The sequence below is a fragment of the Talpa europaea genome (genome assembly GCF_964194135.1).
Source record: "Talpa europaea genome assembly, chromosome: 8".
NCBI classification, from domain to species: Eukaryota; Metazoa; Chordata; class Mammalia; order Eulipotyphla; family Talpidae; genus Talpa; species Talpa europaea.
This window is the reverse complement of record NC_140075.1, coordinates 7,364,061-7,383,918: the sequence shown is the minus strand read 5'-3', so window position 1 is coordinate 7,383,918 and position 19,858 is coordinate 7,364,061.

Genomic DNA, 19,858 nt, shown 5'->3' with positions numbered 1-19,858 from the left:
TTCATTTCCTCCCTCCCTCCCTCTCTGGCTCCACACAGCCCTCACCCCCCATCCACCACCTGCCAGGCCCCAGGAGGGCTCACAGGGGTAGGCGGTATCTTGCCAGCTCCCTGTGGACGGGGCTTGTCCTGGCTCTGAAGACGGGGCCAGCCCCAGGCCCCACGGCGGTCAGGGGAGGGGATGGGGCTGGGAGAAGAAGATGAATTACATTCCTCTCCACATTGGAAACCACCAACAAAATCGCCCCTGACACACTCAGGCACCAATTATCACTGAATGTGCCACAGGACGATGCCAATTAAGACAGTGACCTGAACAAGGGTGCTTGTCCCTCTGGGGTAAAGTCACTTGATGGATGGATCTTGGACAGTGTCCAACACACGGATACCAGCTCCAGAGCTCAAATAGCCCAGCCCCAAGGTCCTGCTCTGTCCATGAGGCGGTGCAGGATGGGGTGGAACATCCCGTGAGTGCTCAGAGGCACCCCATGAGCCCCGACCATGGAGTAAGAGGATGGGACGCCCTCTGTCCTGCCATGGGGACAACCTCAGGACACAGACTAGTCAAGAGAGCGGGAACTTCCCCCCAGACTGCAGGTATTTGCAGGGGAGCATCCACTCACACTTGAAAACATTTAGATTTCAAGCTTCATTTCTAGACTTGAGAAAGTGTTAAACTATTCATTTTGTAAATCACGACAACTAATGCTGACGGGGCCCAAGTCATTATGTCCCACTGCACTGTCAGCCTGGGGTGAGTCTCAGGTAGAGAAAACACAATCTCTCTTAATTTAAGATGTTCAAACATATTGACTTTTAATGCATTGATCATAGGCTTTGGTTATGGAGATGGGACGATTATTGCTTCAGACCTGGGATGTAGCATCAGCAATTCAGTGTGTTCTGGGCACTGAATAAAATCACAACAATCAATGGGATTAGATTTTAATGAAGGAATTCCAGGCAAAATAAAAAAATAAATAAATAAAACCAGTTGTTTAAATTCGGAACATTATGCCTTTTTGTCCCAAACATTATGACAAAAATGAGTCAAGCAGAAAATTAGTAACTCTTACAGCAACATGTTGACTCCTTCATGGCTCTGACATGAACATGAGGCTGGCCGGGACATCTGAATATTTACGGACTTGAACTTGAGATTTTTCCCCAACGTCCTCATTCAGGGACTGTTAGCGATATTGTAAAATAAAGTCACAGTATAAACAGGGCCAGGAGGAGATAGATGTCAAGTTATTTTATCCATTTTAAATAGGTATTTAAAGTAACACAACAGATGTCAACATTATTAACAACCGGTAGAGCATTTCTTTACCTTCACGAATCCTGAATTATTTTCTTGCTTTTATTAAATTTCGGGAATTATTCCCACCGATGTGTGCAATTATTTTATATTACAATATTCTCCTAAAAATCCTGCCCTCCCCAGGGCCTGCCCCTAGCTGTCACCCCAGAGGGGGGAGACGGTGAGATTGGGGGAGAGGAGAGTGGGCAGGGCTGCCCCATGTCCAGACGTCCCCACTCATGCACAGGCCTGGGGGGAAGACAAACCCTCACGCGGGGGACCCAGGGCCCTGGGCCTGGCAGGGACAGCCACACACACAGACAGTCCGGCGCAGCTCCGGAGGGACCTCCTACCTGCACAGATGTGCATGAGTCTGAGGGGGACAGAGGGCCCGGGAAGGACCCTGGGTGGACGATCCCATCCTGCAGGAGGGACGTGTGGGTGTGACCCAGGAGGAGACTCTGTGGGAAACGTGGTCTCTGGGACCTCGGATGTGGGGAGTCAGGGGCAGGGAGATGAGGGGATGATGTGACGGACAAGGAGGCAGCAGTGAGCCCCCAAGCACAGGAATCTGACAGAGTAGGCGACAGAACATGCTGCTCAGGACGCTGAGCCCAGATCATTCAGTTCCAGGACAGTGTCGGGTCCTGGGGAGCAGGAAAACAGGGACCCACACAACCCATCTCCCTGCACACTCGTCACTATGGGGCCTCCCCAGAGCTGGGCTGTGCTGGAGGAGCAGGGACAAGCTCTCCAGGGTGGGGAGGGGTAGGGCATGGTCATGTGTCCAGGGGCTGTGCCCTGGACAAACTCTGGGAGGTGTGATGGGCGGAGACGCTGGGGTCTGGGCAGGAGGGGGAACCTCAGGACTTGGAATTACTGGGCCCTTGTGGTCTGTCAATTCAGTTCACCGAGAGACCTGATATTCCGGTTTTGTCAGGGTCATTTAAAATTTTCATTTCTTCACCAATTTCTAGACACATGTTTGGAAATTACATCAATAGCACATTCACATTAGATTGAATATGAATAGATTGCATGATTGCATGTTGATAACCCATTTTGTGTCCAATATTGGAAGATATGACAGAGTTTTCTTTCTCTTTTTAATTAATACAGATGATGGCTCCAGGGATGCCCAATCTCTCAGTCATGACAGAATTCATCCTCCTGGTGTTCCCCACCTAGGGGACCATGGGCTTCCTGCACTCGCTGTTCTTCAACCTGTTCTACCTGTGTGCCCTGCTGGGGGACGAGCACATCGTCCTCATCACCACACAGGACGAGCACCTCCACATGCCCATGTACTTCTTCCTGAGGAGTCTGTCCTTTTCGGACCTCTGCCTCATCTCAGTCACGGTCCCCAAGTCCATTGTCTACTCTCTGAGACACAGCAGCTCCATCTCCTTTCCCAGGCTGTGTCGTCCAGGTCTTCATGATGGTTATGTCAGCAGCTACAGAGATGCACTTGCTCACGGTGATGAGCCTTGACCGCTGTGCTGCCATCTGCCACCGCCTGCACTATGAGGTCCTCATGAGCAGGGACAGGTGTGTGCAGCTGACAGCTGTGTCCTGGTTGGGTGGGGATGTCATCTCTTTGATGAACACCGCTGCTATCTTCTCCTTGTCCTAATGTGGGTCCAGCGTGGTCCACCAGTTCTTCTGTGACGTCCCCCAGTTACTGGCTATTTTCTGCTCAGAAAATTTAATGGGTGAACTTGTCCCCCTTCTCTTTAGTGTGGTCTGAGGTATCTGCTGTTTCGTTTTCATCATCATTTCCTATGTGCACATCTTCTCTGCTGTCAGGAAGTTCCCATCCACATAAGGGAAGGCCAAAGCTCAATCCACCTGCCTTCCCCACCTGCTGGTTGTGATGCTGTTTCTCTCCTCTGGATGCTTTGCTTATTTGAAGCTGACTTTAGAGACTCTGTCCATGTCTGACCTGGTCATTTCTATGTTCTACAAGGTGTGCCCCCCACCTTTAATCCCGTCATATACAGTCTGAGGAATAAAACCTTGAAGACAGCTGTGGGGAGACTGATGAAGGGCCAGTACACCAGCATGTGAGATGTCACTGTTTTCATTAATTAATTGCACCGTCTACGTTTATGGACCCAGCAATTATTTAGAATTTCCCTCCATTACCAGTGACCATTTTAAAGTAAAATAAGACTTTTCATTACAGATTTCCTTTGAAAAATTTAACATTGTTCTAGTCTTCAAATTTCTATTTCCTAAAATAATGCAGCCATTTCCAAATTCACCCATCTATGTGACATACATGATATGAATACGACTGGTATATGAAAGCATGTTCTAGAACTCACACATCCCCAACATTTTCATGAAATCCAGCAGTGGTAAGGGGTCTGTCCTCGGGATCACAGGGTCACGGGACCCCTGTCCTGGGGCTTGGTTCCCACAGCATGTTTGTGTCTCCCCTGAGGCCCGTCCCTATGGAGGGAGGGGAGACACTGTGTGGGCCCCACCCCCCATTATTCCTGATGGGGCAACTTCCTCTGAGAGACATTTGTGTTCCTGCTCAAAGGTCAAGTAGAAATTACACTTGACATGAATCTCCTGGGGACGGATGGAAGTTTCCGAAATAATCTGAGTCTATGATTGAACCTGTACTTGATGTTCATTTATACGGCATCTGATCTGGTTACAGCAACTTGAGGGTCTGGATTTTTAACATGAATTATTTTTGAAGGACTATGTTTTATCTTTTAAGTTTTATAATTTTTAAGATACTTGTAGCTGTTGTGTTTATTTTTAGGGTTTCACATTTTAGGGTTTCACAAGGTTGGCTGTTGACGTCCTGTACCAGGTCTTCTTCCCTACTATCTGGTACGTCTGGGATTGTGTCACTTTCTACATCATGTAAAGTAAAGCACGGCGATATCTGTAAATTTTTATTCTCTGTTAGCTTCTGTACTGTAAATGCCGGGGTCTCCCAGCTGCTCACCCACCCTGAGAACATGAGTTGGGGGGAGGCTCCTCCCTCACGCATCTTCTCTGCAGCAGGACATTGTGTCTCCAAACATGCCTGTCGGATTATAACAGACAATCCAGGCAATATTTCTCTCATAAAATGTATTTTTTTAAAATTTAGGATTTTTTTTAACATTCATTAAATTACACGTTAACCACCAGACCGAGTCCATATAGATTTCAGAATAAACTCTGTGTGGGGAAGTCCCCCAAGTTGCTCATATTTCCATGAAAGATCCTGAAGGCAGGTGTCTCCCACCTGGGCCTCTATCCCTCTCAGGCCACGGCTTTTACACATGTTCTGTCTTGGCTTTGAGTGAAGTGCCTAGACTCTGCTGAGAAGAGGATTTGACCTCCCGATGTGGTGACATGATGTCATGGTAATAATTTCCATTTCTCACATCTTTGCTGTCTTGTTTTGGGGTTCCATGTCTGCCCCTCTATGTGTACTATCCCTCTTACACTCCATGAAACACCCACCTGAACACCCCCCTGCCTCCACAGTTCAAGGACAGGGAACCCCAAGGGTAATAAACAAGGTGCCCCCCCACACTAGAGCGCTCCTGGGTCTCAGAAACCGCTGTGAGCACGGGCCTTGCGCGGGGAGAAGCCACGTGCACCTCACACTCCTGACAAGGGCGAGTGTCCATCCACACATGTGTGTCCCCACTACAACAGGGAGCAGCACCCCAGTCGAGACCTGGGACAAGGCCTAGGAGGACACCTGGTGCCTGCGGACTCGCAACAGGTAGATTCAGGCTGCAGATTCAGGCTCCGACTTCGCTGGCGTGTCCTGACCCCGCACGGATGTGTTTGTTCCCGTCCCGGATGGGCTCATCCTGCGGGGCCAGTGGAGTCCAGGGAGTGATCGTGTCATTATTCAGCTTTAATGTCTAATAAGCTGGGCAGACTCTGTCCTGCTGCTTCCTGGGATCTCTGAGAGCTGCCGATGACGACGCTTCAGCTCCTCACACTCAGCCCACACTTTCCACCATGTCCCCTTCCCTCAGCGGGTGCTGGACACCGGAGTCCACACGTTGGACAGAGTCTAGTCTGTGTCCAGAGAGATTAAATGTGGGGATGTGCTCCTGGGGCTGAGAAGCTCTGCTCCGCTGGGGTGAGCAGGAAGGACTAACCATTCTCTTCATGGGCTGAGGAGTTTCAACCAGACGAGTTTAAGTGAAGACGTGGGATACTCCCCCCAACCCGCATAAGCAGCACCCCAGGACCTCCAGCCCACAGGACCTTCTTCCTGAGGCCTATAGAACACCCCGCCTGGCGGTGACTCCACCTGCCCCTACCACACAAGCAGAGCAGGAGGAAGTGGGTGTTATCTCCTGGGTGGTCTCGGGGGTCCAGATCATCGGGGGTCACAGTGCCCAGAGGCAGGATCTCCTAGGGCGGTCATGTGTCGACCATGATTCTGAGTGGGGGACACGAGGGAGGATTGGTTGGCGGATGGGGCCAAAGTGTGTGTTCTCCTAAATGCGACTGTGGGGATCCCTGGAGTTGGGAAAAGTGCCAGGAGCACCCCTATCTGCGGCCACTTCCATCCCAGCTGGGCAGCACGTGTCCCTCACCCCGTCTCCGAGGGGACGCCCCATGACCACCCCCCAACCCACGCTGTCCTCAGAGCCGCATCAGCCAAAGGCGGACACACATCGAGGACGTTCTGGTAGTTGTCCTGTGTGTCCTCCTGTCCGTGGGCCCAGCAGGGACTGCTCATGAAGGGGTTACTCCCGTCAGGCGAAGAAACAGATTTTGGTCACTTCGTGTCCGTCGTGCGCTGGCCTCAGGGTCCACGCAGCTAACCCAGGAAGGGCCATTTCTGCGCTGACCACTGTCCAGATGTCTCCAATGCCAGAGGGTGATTCCCACTGGTCACTCATCTGCAAGAGGCTGCTCGCACCCTGCATGACTCAGCGCCCCTGAGCCCTGTCCTCCCATCCACACGTCTGCCAATGGGTGCCCCAGGCTCTGTCCTGGGCTTGGGCAGCTGAGGTGGCTCCCTGGTCAGCACAGGCAGACCCAGACCCCCGTCTCCCTGCATACCCGCCCTTGGCTTCCCAGGGGACCCTAGCCCAGCTGTGTCCACCCCACGCCCTGAGCAGTAATGTCCACATAAAGGCGATGTCCCCGCGAAGTCAGCAGCAAGTCAGACTCTCAGGCACTAGAGGGACCGGCAGGAGCATCAAAACAGGGATCTTATAACAAAAACAAAGAGAAACCCCACCAACTGGGAGAAAATTTTTGCACACAGCACTAATGATAAAGGACTGATCACAAAAATCTGCAAAGAGCTGATGAGACTCAACAAAAACAAAGAAAATAATCCAGTCAAAAAATGGACAGAGGAGCTAAAAAGAAACTTCTCTGAAGAGGAAATGCGAATAGCCAACAGGCATATGAAAAAATGTTCAACATCACTTGAAATCAGGGAAATGCAAATCAAAACTACCATGAGATACCATCTTACACCAGTGAGAATGGCACATATTAAAAAAAAAAATTAGCAACAACAAATGTTGGCGAGGTTGTGGAGAAATAGGAACTCTTCTGCACTGTTGGTGGGAGCGCAAACTGGTCCAACCACTATGGAGAGCTGTGTGGAGATTTCTGGACCTACTAAACATAGAGCTTCCACAGGATCCAGCAATTCCACTCCTAGGTATTTACCCAAAGGACACAGAAACATCAATTCCAAAGAATACCTGCACCCTATGTTTATAGCAGCACTATTTACAATAGCTAAGCTTTGGAAACAGCCCAAATGCACAAAAATAGATGACTGGATCAAGAAGATGTGGTACATATACACCATGGAATATTACTCAGCATTCAAAAAAATAAACACATGCAATTTGCAGCAACATGGATGGCGCTGGAAGGGATCATGCTCAGTGAAATAAGTCAAAAAGAAAAAGAAAAATCCCGGATGGTCTCACTCATAGCAGGAATCTAGTAAACTTAAATAAGGGACCAGGAAAATGAATAACTATAAAAAAGTGAAAATCAAAATCAACAAAAACTATGAACCAGAGACACTTTTTGGGGGGTGGGGGCGGGAGAGGAGCGATTGGGGTCAGAATGGGGGGATTACAATTGTATGGGGAATATAAAAATAAAATTTATTAATTAAAAATAAACAGGGATCTTGTTGCGGCGCCAACAACTTGCGCTTCAGAGGATCCAGCTTCTGCTCCATCTTCGCCCAGTCTGATGTCTGCTCATTGTCCTGTTCCACCTGGCCCCCACTCTACCCCTCCTGCCCCCACCAGTGACTTCCCACACCTGTCAGGACCAAGAGGGCGCACAGTGGGTGGCAGCACTTTCCTGCTCCCTGTGGACAGGCTTGTCCTGGCTCTGATGATGGGGCCACCCTGGTCTCCATGTGGTCAGGGTGGTGATGGGGCTGAGGGGGCACCAGCTCCTGTCCTTACAGGTGTAAAAACTAAGGAATTTGCCGCTGACACACTCAGGGCACAGATGATTACTGGGATGTGCCACAGGATGACGCCAATCAAGACAGTGACTTGAAAAGGGGCTCTTGTCCCTCTGGAGTAAAGTCCCTTGATGGATGGATCTTGGACAATGTCCAACACACGGACACCAGAGCTCAAATAGCCCAGCCCTGAGGCCATGCTCTGTCCATGAGGCAGTGCAGGACAGGGTGCAACATCCTGTGAGTGCTCAGAGGCTCCCCACGAGCCCCAACCATGGAGTGAGAGGCCGGGACGCCCTCTGTCCTGCCATGGGGACAAAGTCAGGACAGAGACTCGGCATGGCAGCGGGAATTTCCCCCCCAGACTGCAGGTATTTATTTCTTGAACAGTTTTCAAGGAGAATCCACTCAGATTGAAAGATTTCAGATTTCAAGCTTCATTTCATATCTCAGAAAGCACCATATTCATTCAGGAAGGAGCTACACATTCTCGAGATTCACAAATAGTTTGATCTCACACCACAATGTTTTTATGGGATGTGTTTCAATGAGAGAAATTAACGTTTTCATTAATCTCTCCAAAGGCTGTGACTTTTAATACATTTATCATAGAGAATGTTTGGAATTGTGGCCAACGACAATATTGCTTAATAACAGATTTTAGCTTTCAGCACAGTGAGCGTATGTTAAGTATTAAATAAAATCACAACTAATGGAATAATGATAAAGAAATATAAGATGAAAGTTAAAATACTTATTGCTAAAATTCAGAGCATTATGGCTTTTTGTCCTGAAATTATGACACAGGTGTCAAGTAGAAATTCAAAAATATTTTAAGCAACATTGTTGATAGTTGCATGGCTTTGGCACAAACATGAGGCTGGCAGGGACGTGTGACTATTTAGGGACAGGAATTTGGGATTTGTACCAAAATCCATCACTCAGAGAGTGTTAGCCGTATTGTAAAATGCAGAAGGAACAGTTTTATAAGAGAATCATATGTCAAAATGTATCTTATTATAATTAATATTTATTTAAATCATTGAAAAGATTTTTACTTATAGATCACTTTGTGTCTTCATTGATTGTATTGTTTTCATTAAAGTATTAATTGTTCCAACTAATGTATATCCACAAGTTTTATCCCTCATTCTCCTTAAAAATCCTGCCTCCCCAGGGCCTGCCCCTCGGTCACCCCTCAGTAGGGGGAGAGGCCGAGCTTGGGGGAGAGGAGGGGAGCGGGCAGGGCTGCCCCGTGTCCAGGCGTCCCCACTCACTCACGGGCCTGGGGAGAGGAACAAACCTGCACCAGGGGGACCCGGGGCCCTGGGACCGGCAGGGACAGCCACACGCACAGACCATATGACTCGGCGCCAGAGCGGCCTCCATCTTGCATAGATGTGCCTGAGTCTGAGGGGGACAGAGGGGACAGGCGGATCCCTGGACACTCCACCGAGAAGAGGGCGGGGCCATGGACAATCCCTGGAGGAGAGGGGGGAGAGGCGTGGACAATCCCCCGAGGAGAGGGGGGCGTGGTCGGGGTCTCTGGCAGTGGAACAGGCTGAGGAATGTCCAAGCTCTGAGTTGGGCTCCAGGCGTGGGCGGGTCGGGCGGGGCCCGGAGCATCAGTGGGTGTCCGGCACCCTTGAAAAACGCACCCGGAGCCGCCCGAGTGGGAGGGGGCACAACCTCTCCTGGGCACTCCTGCCAGCAGCTCGAGCCCTGGCGCCTCAGGGCCCTATTATGGAGAACCGCACTTCCGGGTCAGGGCGTGGACCAATCAGGTGCCAGGGAGGATGGGCCCGGCCCAATCAGACGCAGGGTTGCAACGTGGTCCAATGGGTCTGGGGGCGGGGCAGCCCGAGAGGCTCCGCACCGGCGGCTGAGAGGAGGAGCCCGGGAGGGGGCGGGGCGGCGGCCTGAGGCAGGAGCTGGTGCCGCAAGGAGAGCAGGGCGGGCTCTGAGGAGAGGGGGGACAGCGCACCCGGGTCCTGGACAGGGACTCGGAGGCTGAGGGGAAAAGGCTGCGCGGGCGCCGCAGGGGAGGGCTGAGAAGCCGACGCCCGTCCAGTCGCGGGCTCGGTCCTGTCCTGCGGCCCCGCTGGCTGAGGCGGCCCGAGGCCCGGCCCGTGCCTCAGAGTGGGACGCTGTCCGGACCCCCGGAGCAGGGGACACTCCGGCTCTGACGCCGCCCCGGGCCAGGAGGGACCTCGCACGAGCGCCCCTGACCCGTGCGCCTGGCCGCGTGGTGACCGGGGGTGACCACGACCACTGGCCGGAGCTGCCCGCGCGCCTGGGGCAGCTCCCGCTTCTGGGCACCATCGGGCGAGACGCCGGCGCCTGCACGGCAGCCGCTGGCCGGCGGGGCGGGTGGACGCGGGGCCGGGGCAGGTGCTGGAGCCCGAGCGGCCTGTGGACGGGCCAGGCTGACCCGCCGGGCACACAGGGCGGAGTGTGGCCAAGTGTCTGGAACCGGGTGTCTACAGCGGCCCCAGGGTGGGCGGGTCCTCGAAGGGCTTGGAGAATTTGGGGGTCAGGAGCCAGCGGCAGCGGGGCCTGGAGCAGCGCCTCTGAGCACAGCACAGCCCGGACTGTGTCTCCCCCCCCCCAGCCCAGGGTGTCCAGCTCAGCCCCCCTCTGTGGCGGACAACATCTTGCTGAAGCAGCCTTAGGCTGGGCCTGGCGGACACCGGCCCGGGGCAGGATGGTGCATGTGGCCCAGGACTGCCCGTCTCCCTCCCATATAGCCCCTTTTCCGTGCACCCTGCCCAATTGGGTGTGAGCACGCGGGGGAGACACCCCTGGGAGAGGTTCCCCCACTGCTGTCTCAGAGCCCAAGACACAGACCAAGAAGAGGACAAGCCAAAGAAAGCAGCCCCTCGGGACTCGCACGAATTGTAACAGAAACACAAGATTTAGTAAAACATGAGGATTCAGGTTGTATCACATTTAAAGGTGCTGATAATAAAATGTAATTTAAAAAATATTTAGTAACATGAACAAATTCAAATTTTTCTTGGTTTTCCTCCTCCCCTTCCCTCCTGCCTCCACATTTCCCCATCGCCCTCACACCCCTCTCCCAGGTCTCCCCACGGAGGGCACAGATTGTGTGACAGTGACTTTCCAATGCCCTTTGGACGTGGCTCATCACAAGGCCCCCGTGACCGGTCAGTGGAGGGTGATGGAGCCTGTTGGAGGAGGAGCCGCAGTCCTGTCCACACAGGTGTGAACAACTCACGAAATTGCCTCTGGCACCCTCAGTGCAGGAATTGCTCACTGAGATGTGGTACAGGATGGTGCCTATTAACACGGTCAACTCAAAGAGCATGCTTTTCCCTCAGGAGGAAGGTCGCTGAGGGCTGGAATCTGGACAGTGTCCAAAATGCGCACGCCAGCTCCAGAGCTCAAATAGCCCAGCCCTGAGGCCCTGCTCTGTCCATGACGCGGCACAGGATGGGGTGGAACATCCTCTGAGTGCTCAGAGGCGTCCCCATGAGCCCTGACCATGGAGTGAGAGGCCAGGACGCCCTCTGTCCACACCATGGGGACAACCTCAGGACAGAGACTCGACACGGCAGCAGGAACTTTCCCCCCAGACTGCAAGTATCTGCTACCAGCTGTTTATAGAGGAGAATCCGTTCAGAATTGAAAATTTTTCTATTTCAAAATTCAAATTTGACTTGAGAAAGCAGTTAAAATACTAATTTTGTAGATTATAAAAACTAATAAAATTCTAAAGATGCACAAGTTGCTGATTTCCACAACTCCATATTCTGGGATGAATTGCAATGGGAGAAAATAATGTTTTTTAACATAACTCTTCCAAATATTATGAATTTCAATAGCATTAGATTTTGATTTGTGATATATGTTGCTTCATAATTGTGATTTATGCATCAGCACAATGTGTCAGTGTGAATTAAGTAGCAAAAAATAATAAAATTAAGGGCCACCCTGGTGGCGCAGCAGTTGAGCACTGGGTTGCTACCCACAGCTTCTGCAGTGCTGGTTCGATCCCCTGCCGCAGGCGAGGATACCACATGGCGTGCAAACCTCTCCTGCCGCCCGCTGTTCCCCTCAGCAGTGTACTTCGTCAGTCTGCCTGTTCTGCTCCCTGCTCTGGCTCTGGTGAATTCTCTCACCGTCCCGCGCCTCTGACTATACCCAGTGCTTATATAAATAAATGAATAAAAAAAAATATTGTAGGGAGAAGGAGACAGCCTGACAAGCACCTGCCAACTACCCCTGAGGCTGCAGACTTGACAGTGAAAGCGAGGCCCCGCCCATCATTTGGAGCTCCCCAGTGACAAAGATCACACTGATGACCCCAAGAGACAATCCTGCCAAGACAGGGGCTTGGGCACGTTGATGGCTGATTATGGGACCCAGGGGAGACAGGGTCATCTGTAGACCCCGGGACATGAAGAACCAAGAACAGCCGCTGGGCCTTGTTGGCCTATTGTAGCCTGTTGCAGGAGCTGCCGTGCACTCAGCCTGGTGTGGCAGTGAGCCCTTGGGATGGCTGAGAGAGTGGGCAGGGCCAGCGTGACAGCAGCTCAGGGCTAGAAGAGCTTGGCGTCCTCACCAGGTCTCTGTAGCCAAGCAGGAGATGCGTCAGGAAGCCAACTCGGAGAAGGCCAACCACTGGCGCCAAGGTCAGGAAGTCCTGAGTGGTTGAGAAGCAGCCAAAGTGGATGCTGAAGAGGACAGTGGGCCTCTTCAAATCACCCAGGGGTGATGCCTGATCAATTTTGAGTAAGTGTCAGATGCCAAAGAAACCATCCATTGGGGGACAGGTGGGGAACATGGCTTGTGGTGGAGAGCACAGCTGGGAGGGGCCAGAGAGAGGCAGCATGGGGGGCACTGTCCTCGGGTCCCCACCTGTGACGTGCAGAGGCTTGGCTACAGTTCACAAGACCCAGTTTTATTTCCCTCTTCATTTAAATCAGATTCACTTTTCTTCCTTCCCTGCCCTTTGTCACCCTCCCTCCTCTGGCCTTGCTCCTTAGTTCCTTCCTACCTTTTTTTTTCCCTTCTACCTGCCCCGGCCATCACCCACCTCCCAGGCCCCCAGGAGGGGGCACAGCAGGTGACATTCCAGCTGCCTGTGGATGGGGCTCATCCATGGCTTTGATGACAGGGCCACACCCAGGTCCCCACGGCAGTCAGGGGAGGAGATGGGCCTGAGGGGCAACCAGGTCCTGGTCGCAGAGTCTCCTGGGACCCATGAATGGGCCACTGACTCTGGAGGCTCATTACCGGGGATGACACTGAAGTCCACAGGGATGAGGGTCATCCGGTCCCCTTTGGGTGAGGTCCCTGAGGAAGGGTAGTGTGAACATGCCAGGGCCTGGGGAGAGTGGGGGATGAGACAGCGAGCCCTACAACCCATCTGCAGAGTCAGTGGGCTAGAGACCTAAACCCCAGACATCAGAGGCAGCACAGCAGAGGGCAGCAGGTGACTGGGCACATCAAGAGAGGTTTGTGTTTCCTCCTGTCTGTGAGGGTGAGAGCTTTGTGGGAAGCAAATTCTGGGCCAGAGGGCACGTCATGCCAGACTGGACGTGCCTATCAAATAATTTTTCTATTTTTTTATTTTTTATTTTTTAAAGATTTATTTATTTATACAAGAACTGGGGTACAGGCCAGATGTGCAAGAGGGTGACAGGATTCACCAGAGACAGAGCGGGCAGTGGAACAGGCAAACCGACATAATACACTGCTGAGGGGAGCAGCAGGCACGGGAACAACAGGAGAGGTCAACGCACCATGTGGGACCCTCCCCGACCAGCCGGGATCTAACAGGCACTGCAGAGGCTGCGGACAGTTTCACAGTGTGGCGCTCAACTTCCTGCGCCACCAGGGGAAGCCCTCAAATATTTTTTTAAAAAGTAAGCTTTTCAAATTTTTAATTTTTAAATTACCTACATATTTCATTTAACCCCATACGTCAAAGTGTTATTTCAACAAGAAATACTTATGTTATTGTTTCCAATAGTGACTTTATTTTCTTTATTGAGATAACATAATTTTACCACACAGTATCGTTTCAAAATGCATTTTGAATTTCAAAAGCACTGCAGTTAAAATATTCATCTTATAAATGAAAACAAATAAATTACAAACGCAGACAAATAGTTCAGTTTCAGAATGCCCTGTTGTGAGGGGACGAGTTTCTAACAGAGAAAATACATTTTTTACTTTATGGTGTTCCGCATAGGTCTTCACTGCATTTATCATTTTATAACATTTTGATTTATGGTATCTACAGCAACTATAGAATAAAAAAACATTATTTCAGCACTTTGCAAACTGAGTTGAAACTATATAAATGTGAAATGAAATCAACATTATGGACACATTTAGGAAGCAGTAAAGAAGAAACTCAAGAAAAATTTAAAATAATACAACTGTTTAGAAGGGAAAGCTACACATATTGATCACAAATTATTACAACAATTAAGTAAACCAGAGAGAAATTCATGTCCTTTTCCCATGATCTATGTAGACATACACGGGTGGATATCTAATTTGGAGCTGATCATGCTGTGTTTTATCTCAAAACAGCAACAGAGCTACGTAAAACCTAATTTTGTCAATATAAATATGTATCTAAATCACTGGAAAAGTGTTTGCGTAGGTTACAGAGGGTTCTGAGATTATTTTTTCCTGTTTCTCTAACTTCTTACAGTTATTTCATATCAGCACATTCTCCAAAAATCCTGCCTCCCCAGGGCCTGCCCCTACATCAACCCACAGAGGGGGGAGAGGATGAAATTGGGGGGAGATTAGACGGGAGGGCTGCCCCATGTTCAGGTGTCCCCACTCATGCACGGGCCTGGGGTGAGGAACAAACCCACACACTGGGGACCCGGGACCCTGGGAACGGGTGGGACAGCCACAATCATAGACCGTCCAGCTCAGCTCTGGAGCAGCCTCCTCCCTGCAGAGACGTGCATGAGTCTGAGGGGGACAGAGGGCCCTGGAGTGACCTGGGGTGGACGAGCCCATCCTGCAGGAGGGATGTGTGGGTGTGACCCAGGAGGAGACTCTGCGGGAAACGTGGTCTCTGGGTGCTCAGATGTGGGGAGTCAGGTGCAGGGAGCTGAGGGGATGAGGGGACAGACCAGGAGGCAGCAGTGAGGCCACAGGGACAGGAATCTGACAGAGGAGGCGTCAGGACACGCCGCATGGGGACACCGAGCCCAGATCATTCAGTTCCAGGACAGTGTCGGGTCCTGGGGAGCAGGAAAACCGGAACACGCACACCCCATCTCCCTGCACACCTGTCCCTGTGGGGCCTCCCCAGACCAGGGTTGTGCTGTAGGAGCAGGGACAGGCACTCCAGGGTGGGGAGGGGCTGGGCATGGTCACGTGTCCTCTGGGGCTGTGCCCTGGAAAACCTCTGGGAGGTGTGCTGGGCTGAGACACTGGGGCCTTGGCAGGAGGGGGAGCCTCGGGCCTGGGGCTGTAGGGAGGGGCTGTCAGTCAGGTTATGAGATCAACCAGAGCAGAATCCTATGTTCTGCTATAATGTTCCTCCTTCCTGATCCCAGATCCTGTGTGATAAAGGTGGCATTTCTAGAGCTGAACACAAAAGGCTCAACAGAGAGTGAGAGACATGGAGCTCCTCCACTCCACACCCTGAAAGTGACTTCTGGGGCACACCTGTGACTGACCTTGTAGGTGTCATCTGTACTCAGACTGGAAGGCTTCACTGATGGCTTATTCTAATTGATATTTTTATACAGATGATGGCTCCAGGGGTGACCAATCTCACGGCCATGACAGAATTCGTCCTCCTGGGGTTCTCCACCCAGGGGACCATGGGCTTCTTGCACACGCTGCTCTTCTCCCTGGTCTACCTGTGTGCCCTGCTGGGGAACGGGCTCATCGTCCTCATCACCACCCTGGACCGGCACCTCCACACCCCCATGTACTTCTTCCTGAGGAGTCTGTCCTTCACGGACCTCTGCCTCATCTCAGCCACGGTCCCCAAGTCCATTGCAAACTCTCTGAATCACAGCAGCTCCATCTCCTTCCCCGGCTGTGTCCTCCAGGTCTTCATGATGGTTATGTCAACAGGTACAGAGCTTCACCTGCTCACGGTGATGAGCCTTGACCGCTATGCTGCCATCTGCCACCCCCTGCACTATGAGGACCTCATGAGCAGGAACAGGTGTGTGCAGTTGACAGCTGTGTCCTGGCTGGGTGGGGGTCTCTGTGCTGTGATGTTCACAGCTGGAACCTTCTCCTTGTCCTTCTGTGGGTCCAATGTGGTCCACCAGTTCTTCTGTGACGTCCCCCAGTTTTTGGCTATTTCCTGCTCAGAAAATTTAATCAACGAACGTGTCCCCATTCTCATTGGTGTTACATTGGATGTGGGTTGCTTTATTTTCATCGTCGTTTCTTATGTCCACATCTTCTCTGCTGTCAGGAAGATACCATCCACAGAAGGGAAGTTCAAGGCCTACTCCACCTGCCTTCCCCACCTGCTGGTTGTGGTGCTGTTTCTCTCCGCTGGATTCTTTGCTTATCTGAAGCCGACCTCAGGGACCCCGTCCATGTCTGACCTGGTCATGTCTATGTTCTACACGGTGGTGCCCCCCACCTTTAATCCCGTCATATACAGTCTGAGGAACCAAGCCTTGAAGTAGGCTGTGGGGAGACTGATGAAGGGCCGTAACACCAACGAGTAAAGCTTGCCTTCTTTCGCTAAGCCACACAGACCATCTACAAATGCACACCGTTTCCTACAACCAGACAGTCACAGGTGTCTGTGTCACAGGGACACCAGCCCCTCCTTTGTCCCCAGCCCCTCCCCACCTTCTCAGAGCCCTGAGGAGATTGTTTCACAAGACTTTTCAAGTGTTTTCCATCTCAAATGCCTGTTCTCTGCAACCCAGTGTTTGTGTCAATGCCTGACCTGCTTTGCTGCATGAATTTCTCAAAACCCCTCCTTTTGCGGGGTGCTGCCCTCGCCCTGTCCATGTCCCCTTGGTGAAGATGCACCGCCATCTGCTCCTTGTCCCGTGGGCTGACTGGGGCTGCTGTGAATGACACTGCCATGATGATAGCAGAGCTGTAGGTTCGTGGAGAGTCCTGCTCAGCCTGTGTATGCATGTGACCTGCTGCTGGAATCTGTCCTGGATTTTTTAAGCAAAGGCAGTTTGCTCTCATTGAATTTCACTCTCTCTGTACCCCCAGCAGTGCAACAGGGCCCTTTCTCCACACCCTCTAGTGCCTGTGGGCCCCTGGGACATGGCCATTGTCCTGGGTGAGGGGTGTCTCCTTGTCTCCATACCCCTGTCTCCGGTGAGCAGTGGGGCAGCTTGTGACCCCACAGACTCAGGGTCCTGCAGGAGGGAGCTGCCCCTCCCACGGGCAGCTGTGCTCAGCCAGGGCAGGGAACAGGTGTCCTGTCCGGGCCAATCACTGTCCTTTGCCCAAACCCCAGGGGCATCATCACACCTGGTGGAGTGATGGCGGCTTGGGCTCTGACTTCTCCAACAGCCCCTGGCCTAGCTAAGAAGCCCACCCTTTCCCCCCTGGGGAACTGGTCCTGGGGATTCTGGCGCCACTGGCTGAGGTTTCAGGGAAAGGAGAGAAAGGTCTGGGCAGGTCTGGATGCAGGTCAGGCGGGTCCAGCGTCAGCCTCACAGACACATCAGAGCTGCCCTCCGGCTGGCAGTGGGCACAGGGCTGGGGTGGACGTTGCAACCCATGCTGGTCTGAGTGGGGCCCAGGCCAACCCCAGGCCCCCAGGGGCACGGTTGCACGCCCCTCAGGAAGCGGTAGGTGGCACATGGACTCAGGGCAGGCAAGCCCAGAAGGGGGTGACAGGCCGTCAGGGGGTCTAGGAACCAGGGCTACTGCAAGGTCTCGAGTCAGGGCCCATGTGCACCCTCATGACTGGATGGGCCCCCAACCCCGCCCAACCCTGTCCTCCAGCTCTGCGTCCCTCAGGGCTGCACCATCGCGCTGGGCAGCTGTGGGCTTGGGTCGTTATGGACACAGGTGGGACAGCACGTGGGGCCTGGGACTGTCCATCCCCGGTGTCCACCACCAATACCCTCCTCCTTGTTGTCTGTGCCTGATCTGGTCGGGGTCCGTGAGCGTGCAGCAGGAACCCACAGCTGGGAGAGGGTCCCCCACTCTGCTGTGTCAGAGCCCGAGACACAGACCACCCTACGGACTCGCCGGGCAGCGATGCCGCGGGACTGACCCACATTGGAAGGTAATGACAAGCTTCCCTCACACACTGTCACAGGGCACCCCTGCTCTGAAACAGGTTGTGCGACTGTGGGTCCTCACCTGTGCACTTCAAAGGGCCACACTGCAGGCACACGCCACAGTTAACAAAGGTTTATTGACAAGGGAAGGGGATGAGGACATGGAGCACTCAGGGAGAAATGAGGGAGACAAAGACTTACATGCGTCCTACCCGTTCTGCTGACCTGGAATCCCGAATGACCCGCTGAGACCAAACCCGCCTGGCAGAGAGCAGGAGCCAAGTGGGTCCCCCAGACCCCACTCACAGGGCTGATGTTATTTACAGACAGAGGAAATGGCCGCCTGACTTGTCCCTCAGGTCCTCGCGCTTCCCTTTGGGGATCTTGGGATTTGAAGTTCCCGGTGTCTTGGTGGCCTGGGCTGCGTACACACAGCCCGCATGGCGTCTGCTCAGGACAGCCTCTCCCCCTAACAGCACGACAACAATTCAAATGTGATGAGAGAGTCACAGGTGCTGAGAGTAAATGGCCATTTTGAATAAAATAATTTTGAGAGACACGAACAAATTGCCATGTCAGAAGACCCAGGTGCTTCCCTGGCTCGCTCCTAGGGGATTTCATCCTGGTTTCACTCCCCCCACCCCTCCCGCATCCAAATGCCTGTCCCCACCTGCCAGGCCAAGGAGGGCACACGGGGTGGCAGCGACTTTTCAGCTCCCTGTGGCCGGGCTCATCCGTGGCTCTGACGATGGGGCCACCCGGTCCATGTGGGGTTGGGGGTGATGGGGCTCATGGGGGGGACCAGATCCTACCTGTGGAGCCTCCCGGGCCCCCTGACACACCCTGAGTTGGGTGGCTCATTACCGGGACGCCAGCAAGAAGCCCCCGGGGACAGGACACCTGGGCCCGGGGAGGTACCTGCGGAGGGTGTGGACATGTCAGGGCCCGGGGGCAGCGGGGGGAGAGTGCGACCTGCAGGCCGTCTGCGGGATCAGTGAGCTGAGGCTGGACTGGACGGCAGAGGCCGCCGCGCCGCGGGGCAGTGGGGACCAGCCGTCTGGGGGTTCATGTCTAATCCCGGCTCTGCAAGCGCGAGCATCATGGGAGCCGCTGCTGGGCTGCAGGCACCGCCAGCCTGGACGTGCAGGTCCGGTCAGGTGGGGAAATTCCCCTTGTAATTAAATGTTTTCTGTTCAGTATATATTCCACTGAACTGCATCTCAGGGTCAGCCTTTCACTTTGAACAACTGACCTTATTTTGTTGTCCTACAAAAGGGAATTTTATTTTTTTCTCTTTTGAGGAAACATTTTACAATGAAGTATCATTTAAAAATGCATTTTGTATTTCAACAGAACAGTAGTTAAAATAGTCACCTTATAAATGAAAGCAAATAATTAAAACTACACAGTTCAATGTCACAGTGCCATAAATTCTGGGATGAGTTTGAAAGAGGGAGAATTTTTTTTTTTTTACTTTTATTCCATTACAAAAGTTCTGCAGCTTATGGTTTCTAATCTATCTGTGATCACATAATATTTTAATTATGGTCTATCTGACAATAACCGCTCAAAGCCATGTATTTGGGCACTGAGAACACTGGGATGAAAGTGCATCACATGTTAAATATCACACGTACGAGAGATATTTAGGAACAGTGAGGAAGAACCTTAAGAGGAAGTTAAAATTCACACTAGTAGTTTAAAAGGGAAAACTTCACATGTTCATCCCCAGAATATGACACAATCGTGAGTGAGATATTCATAAATTTTTAAGGTGATAAATATGGATCTTTTTTTCATTCACACTAAAGTGACAGATACGTGTAATCTGTCTATCATGGATGTGAACATTTTATTTAACTACACACAGCAACACAGCTATATAAAA